This window comes from Caretta caretta, chromosome 3 (genome assembly GCF_965140235.1).
Source record: "Caretta caretta isolate rCarCar2 chromosome 3, rCarCar1.hap1, whole genome shotgun sequence".
NCBI classification, from domain to species: domain Eukaryota; kingdom Metazoa; phylum Chordata; order Testudines; family Cheloniidae; genus Caretta; species Caretta caretta.
In genome coordinates, this window is record NC_134208.1 from 106,507,878 (window position 1) to 106,514,682 (window position 6,805).

The following is a 6,805-nucleotide window of genomic DNA, read 5'->3' on the forward strand; positions in this document are numbered from 1 at the left end:
TTTTAGTAGTCGTCACTGTTTAAATTCATAGCCATTATTACTACTACACGTATAGAAGGATCAATACATTGGGCATATTACTGTATGAGTGTATTTTAGAAACTCCATTTGACAGCTTCTCAAACACTGCTCATCTCCTTAACAAGAGAAATAAGATCATGCAGACCAAATATCATCACATTAAATGACAACATATAGGATATAGCAATCTACAGAATTCTGTGAAAGAGTATTAGAAAAATGTCGTATAATATACACATCTCTTCTGGTCTGGAATCACATTCCAGTCTCCAGAGACTAGTAGAGGAACTAATTAAACCATTATCATCAGGCATTTTCTAAGCCCTGGTCTACACTAGGACTTTAGATCGAATTTAGCAGCGTTAAATCGATTTAAACCTGCACCCGTCCACACAATGAAGCCCTTTATTTCGACTTAAAGGGCTCTTAAAATCGATTTCCTTACTCCACCCCTGACAAGTGGATTAGCGCTTAAATCGACGTTGCCGGCTCGAATTTGGGGTACTGTGGACACAATTCGATGGTATTGGCCTCCGGGAGCTATCCCAGAGTGCTCCATTCTGACCGCTCTGGACAGCGCTCTCAACTCAGATGCACTGGCCAGGTAGACAGGAAAAGAACCGCGAACTTTTGAATCTCATTTCCTGTTTGGCCAGCGTGGCAAGCTGCAGGTGACCATGCAGAGCTCATCAGCAGAGGTGACCATGATGGAGTCCCAGAATCGCAAAAGAGCTCCAGCATGGACTGAACGGGAGGTACGGGATCTGATCGCTGTTTGGGGAGAGGAATCCGTGCTATCAGAACTCCGTTCCAGTTTTCGAAATGCCAAAACCTTTCTGAAAATCTCCCAGGGCATGAAGGACAGAGGCCATAACAGGGACCCGAAGCAGTGCCGCGTGAAACTGAAGGAGCTGAGGCAAGCCTACCAGAAAACCAGAGAGGCGAACGGCCGCTCTGGGTCAGAGCCCCAAACATGCCGCTTCTATGATGAGCTGCATGCCATTTTAGGGGGTTCAGCCACCACTACCCCAGCCGTGTTGTTTGACTCCTTCAATGGAGATGGAGGCAATACAGAAGTAGGTTTTGGGGACGAAGAAGATGATGAGGAGGAGGTTGTAGATAGCTCACAGCAAGCAAGCGGAGAAACCGGTTTTCCCGACAGCCAGGAACTGTTTCTCACCCTAGACCTGGAGCCAGTACCCCCCGAACCCACCCAAGGCTGCCTCCTGGACTCAGCAGGCGGAGAAGGGACCTCTGGTGAGTGTACCTTTTAAAATGCTATACATGGTTTAAAAGCAAGCATGTGAAAGGATTACTTTGCCCTGGCATTTGCGGTTCTGCCTTTGCAAAAGGTTTCTGGGGAGGGCAGCCTTATTTCGTCCTTCATGGTAGGACACTTTACCACTCCAGGCCAGCAACACGTACTGGGGAATCACTGTAGAACAAAGCATTGCAGTGTATGTTTGCTGGCATTCAACCAAAATCCGTTCACGCGGTGGGAGGAGGCAAAATGCGACCTTGTAACGAAAGCACATGTGCTATGTATGTAATGTTAACTTTCAAGGTTTACCCTGAAAGAGTGTAGCCACTGTTTTATAAAATGTGTCTTTTTAAATACCGCTGTCCCTTTTTTTTTCTCCACCAGCTGCATGTGTTTCAATGATCACAGGATCTTCTCCTTCCCAGAGGCTAGTGAAGCTTAGAAAGAAAAAAAAACGCACTCGCGATGAAATGTTCTCCGAGCTCATGCTGTCCTCCCACACTGACAGAGCACAGACGAATGCGTGGAGGCAAATAATGTCAGAGTGCAGGAAAGCACAAAATGACCGGGAGGAGAGGTGGAGGGCTGAAGAGAGTAAGTGGCGGGCTGAAGACAGGGCTGAAGCTCAAAGGTGGCGGCAGCGTGATGAGAGGAGGCAGGATTCAATGCTGAGGCTGCTGCAGGACCAAACCAGTATGCTCCAGTGTATGGTTGAGCTGCAGCAAAGGCAGCTGGAGCACAGACTGCCACTGCAGCCCCTCTGTAACCAACCGCCCTCCTCCCCAAGTTCCATAGCCTCCACACCCAGACGCCCAAGAACACGGTGGGGAGGCCTCCGGCCAACCAGCCACTCCCCCACAGAGGATTGCCCAAAAAAAAGAAGGCTGTCATTCAATAAATTTTAAAGTTGTAAACTTTTAAAGTGCTGTGCTTAAAGTGCTGTGTGGCATTTTCCTTCCCTCCTCCACCACCCCTCCTGGGATACCTTGGTAGTCATCCCCCTATTTGTGTGATGAATGAATAACGAATGCATGACTGTGAAGCAGCAATGACTTTATTGGCTCTGCAAGCAATGATTAAAGGGAGGAGGGGAGGGTGGTTAGCTTACAGGGAAGTAGAGTGAACCAAGGGGCGGGGGGGTTCATCAAGGAGAAACAAACAGAACTTTTACACCGTAGCCTGGCCAGTCATGAAACTGTTTTTCAAAGCTTCTCTGATGCGTACCGCGCCCTCCTGTGCTCTTCTAACCGCCCTGGTGTCTGGCTGCGCGTAACCAGCAGCCAGGCGATTTGCCTCAACCTCCCACCCCGCCATAAACGTCTCCCCCTTACTCTCACAGATATTGTGGAGCACACAGCAAGCAGTAATAACAGTGGGAATATTGGTTTCGCTGAGGTCTAAGCGAGTCAATAAACTGCGCCAGCGCGCCTTTAAACGTCCAAATGCACATTCTACCACCATTCTGCACTTGCTCAGCCTGTAGTTGAACAGCTCCTGACCACTGTCCAGGCTGCCTGTGTACGGCTTCATGAGCCATGGCATTAAGGGGTAGGCTGGGTCCCCAAGGATACATATAGGCATTTCAACATCCCCAACAGTTATTTTCTGGTCTGGGAATAAAGTCCCTTCCTGCAGCTTTTGAAACAGACCAGAGTTCCTGAAGATGCGAGCATCATGCACCTTTCCCGGCCATCCCACGTTGATGTTGGTGAAACGTCCCTTGTGATCCACCAGAGCTTGCAGCACTATTGAAAAGTACCCCTTGCGGTTTATGTACTCGGCGGCTTGGTGCTCCGGTGCCAAGATAGGGATATGGGTTCCATCTATAGCCCCACCACAGTTAGGGAATCCCATTGCAGCAAAGCCATCCACTATGACCTGCACATTTCCCAGGGTCACTACCCTTGATATCAGCAGATCTTTGATTGCGTGGGCTACTTGCATCACAGCAGCCCCCACAGTAGATTTGCCCACTCCAAATTGATTCCCAACTGACCAGTAGCTGTCTGGCGTTGCAAGCTTCCACAGGGCTATCGCCACTCGCTTCTCAACTGTGAGGGCTGCTCTCATCTTGGTATTCATGCGCTTCAGGACAGGGGAAAGCAAGTCACAAAGTTCCATGAAAGTGCCCTTACACATGCGAAAGTTTCGTAGCCACTGGGAATCGTCCCAGACCTGCAACACTATGCGGTCCCACCAGTCTGTGCTTGTTTCCCGAGCCCAGAATCGGCGTTCCACAGCATGAACCTGCCCCATTAGCACCATGATGCATGCGTTGTCAGGGCCCATGCTTTCAGAGAAATCTGTGTCCATGTCCTGATCACTCACGGGACCGCGCTGACGTCGCCTCCTCGCCCGGTATCGCGTTGCCATGTTCTGGTGCTGCATATACTGCTGAATAATGCGTGTGGTGGTTAATGTGCTCCTAATTGCCAAAGTGAGCTGAGCGGGCTCCATGCTTGCCGTGGTATGGCGTCCGCACAGAAAAAAGGCGCGGAACGATTGTCTGCCGTTGCTCTGACGGAGGGAGGGGCGACTGACGACACGGCTTACAGGGTTGGCTTCAGGGAGCTAAAATCAACAAAGGGGGTGCCTGTACATCAAGGAGTATTTCAGGCAGGACTGCACGGAGGGTTCCAATAAGAAATGGTGCACCTAAGTTATCGTTCTTATTGGAACAAGGAGGTTAGCCTGGCCTCTGATTGATACATGGCTAGATTTACCTCGCTGCACCTTCTCTGTGAGTGACTGCAGTGTGACCTAGAGGAATGAGTCCCCTAGACAGGGGAGGAGGCAAATGAGTACAAAACAAATCTGGTCTATTTCTTGTTTTGACCCACTCCATCTATCTTTTACATCTTTGGCTGGCAGCAGACGGTGCAGAAGGACTGCATGCCATCCACATCTCATGGCTGCTTGGCAGAAGATGGTACAGTACGCCTGCTAGCCATCCCCATCTCTTGCCTGCCTGGCAGAAGATGGTGCAATACGACTGCTAGCAATCCTCATCTCTTGCCTGCCTGGCAGAAGATGGTACAGTACGACTGCTAGCAGTCCGTATCGCCTGCCTGCTCACCATAAGACGGTTCAATAGGACTGACTGCAGGACTAAAGAGAATGACCTGGTCAAGTCACTCCAAATTTAGTCCCTGCGCCCATGTCTGCCCAGGCGCTCCCAGCCGACGCGGCCAGGAGCACCTCGGACACGATGAGGACGACTACCAATCGTATTGCACCGTCTGCTGCCAGAAGGCAAGGGGTTGCTGCTACTGTGCAGCAAAGCCGTACCGCGTCTGCCAGCACCCAGGAGACATAGGGTGACGGTTACCTGAGCGGGCTCCATGCTTGCTGTGGTATGGCGTCTGCACAGGTAACTCAGGAAAAAAGGCGCGAAATGATTGTCTGCCCTTGCTTTCACGGAGGGAGGGAGGGAACGGGGGCCTGACGATATGTACCCAGAACCACCCGCGACAATGTTTTAGCCCCATCAGGCATTGGGATCTCAACCCAGAATTCCAATGGGCAGCGGAGACTGCGGGAACTGTGGGATAGCTACCCACAGTGCAACGCTCCGGAAGTCGACGCTTGCCTCGGTACTGTGGAAGCGCTCCGCCGAGTTAATGCACTTAATGCACTTAGAGCATTTACTGTGGGGACACACACACTCGAATTTATAAAACCGATTTCTAAAAAACCGACTTCTATAAATTCGACCTTATTCCGTAGTGTAGACATACCCTAAGCTTCTTGAAGAATTGGGCTGGTTTCAGATGACTAAAAGTGCATATTTGTTTCCAGTCTTTAAATATGGAAAGAGAGAGCTAACTTCAGTCCCTAATCAAGTAATGAGGCAACTTTTCTCCTGTAGCACCTAGAAGATAGAGACATTAAGAGCAATAAGTGACATGGGACCAACAATGAATAAAGCATGCTAGGAAGACATGATCAGGTTTCATTGATCCAATTTACTGAATCAGTAGTGAAAGTTAAGACAGTAGAGTGGATATCGTACTTGGCCTTCACTAAAGCATGAGACACTGCCTCACAAAATTCTATTAGAAAAATTAAATCAAATAGGCTTGAACAATGGTACTGTCAAATGGATTCAAAACCAATCAACAGATTGTAGGCAAAGCAGAGTCATAGATGGCAATGACTGCACTTAGTTGGGCTCAATTGTTTTAGCGAGGTCATGCAATGGTCATTGTTGGATCCTACTTTGTTAAATGTTATTAACAATCTTGGAAAAGGAAATATAAATGCACATTAACTACATTCATGCACAATACAAACTGAAGGGGAATTGCAGACACAGGAGAGTCAAGAGAGAAAATATAAATGGATTGAAAGAGATTAGAGAAATGGCAGGAATTAAAGTGAGATCCAACCTGGAAAAATGCAATCAAATACATCAAAGAGAAAATACAAAACACAGCTATGTTACAGGAGGGAGATGCTTGGAAAGCCGTATTGCTGAAAAAGGCCTGGATCTAGAAAATGTATGAGAAGTTTGCAGTTATGGAGAACTGACCTCACAACTTGTGGGTCCAAATCAATAGTGTTGGAAAGGAATATCTGTGAATTGTCCCCATGTTGATCAGTTAGAAAAATTGGGCCTAAAAATGTACCTTAATTGTGCACTCAACTGCAAGTAGTATGTAAAAGTTCATAAGATGTTACACATGGGTCCTTACAAAAAAAGTCATTGGGGGTGAAAATAGGGAAGAATAGATGGAGGCTACTGAATCAAGCTTCACCATCATGGCTGCCACCCCATCATCGCCTGGGACCCCCACAGACCTTCTTCATCCTAATCCTGAGAGATGTCCTGACCAAACAAGGTCTGAGAGAAGGAACGAGATGACATGGCCACTTCTGCCGACTGACTCCCAACTACCACATGGGATGAAACAGTTCCAGCCCATCTCGGCTAACCTTTTCTTTTCCCCACAAGGAGAGTCATTACCATCTTTGATACCATCCAAGAGCCTGTCAAACAAGAGGCATCGGGTATTTCCTTCTAAAACCTCTCTTCTGTTAAAGGGAAGGGGAACAAGGGATGTTGTTAAAATGAAATCCGTATTGAGTACATTTCAAATGTTTTTACTGTTTTTTCTTCTTCTCTGTATCTTTAAAGAAAGTTTAACAGGATTTTTAATGGTGTGTTTGCCATGGTACTAAGCAAATTATATAACAAACCCCAAACTTGTTGAGTGCTGCACAGCGACTGTGTTATGTTGACACCTTTAGCCCATGTATTCCACCTGAATTAATAGAACAGATTCCACTCTGCAAGGGAGAGATCTGTGGCAGGAGGTGGGTTTTTCAGCTTTCATTCCTGCTGCCAGAGAGGATGAAATCTGGATTGACAGTGAGCTTAACTCATCCAAGTCTTTCTGCTGGAGGAGAGGTCCTGAGTGGATGAGTTAGTATTGTCACTTGGGGTAGGTTTACACCACAATAAAAAACTTGCAACACCAAGCCCTGGTCTACACTAGGACTTTAGGTCGAATTTAGCAGCGT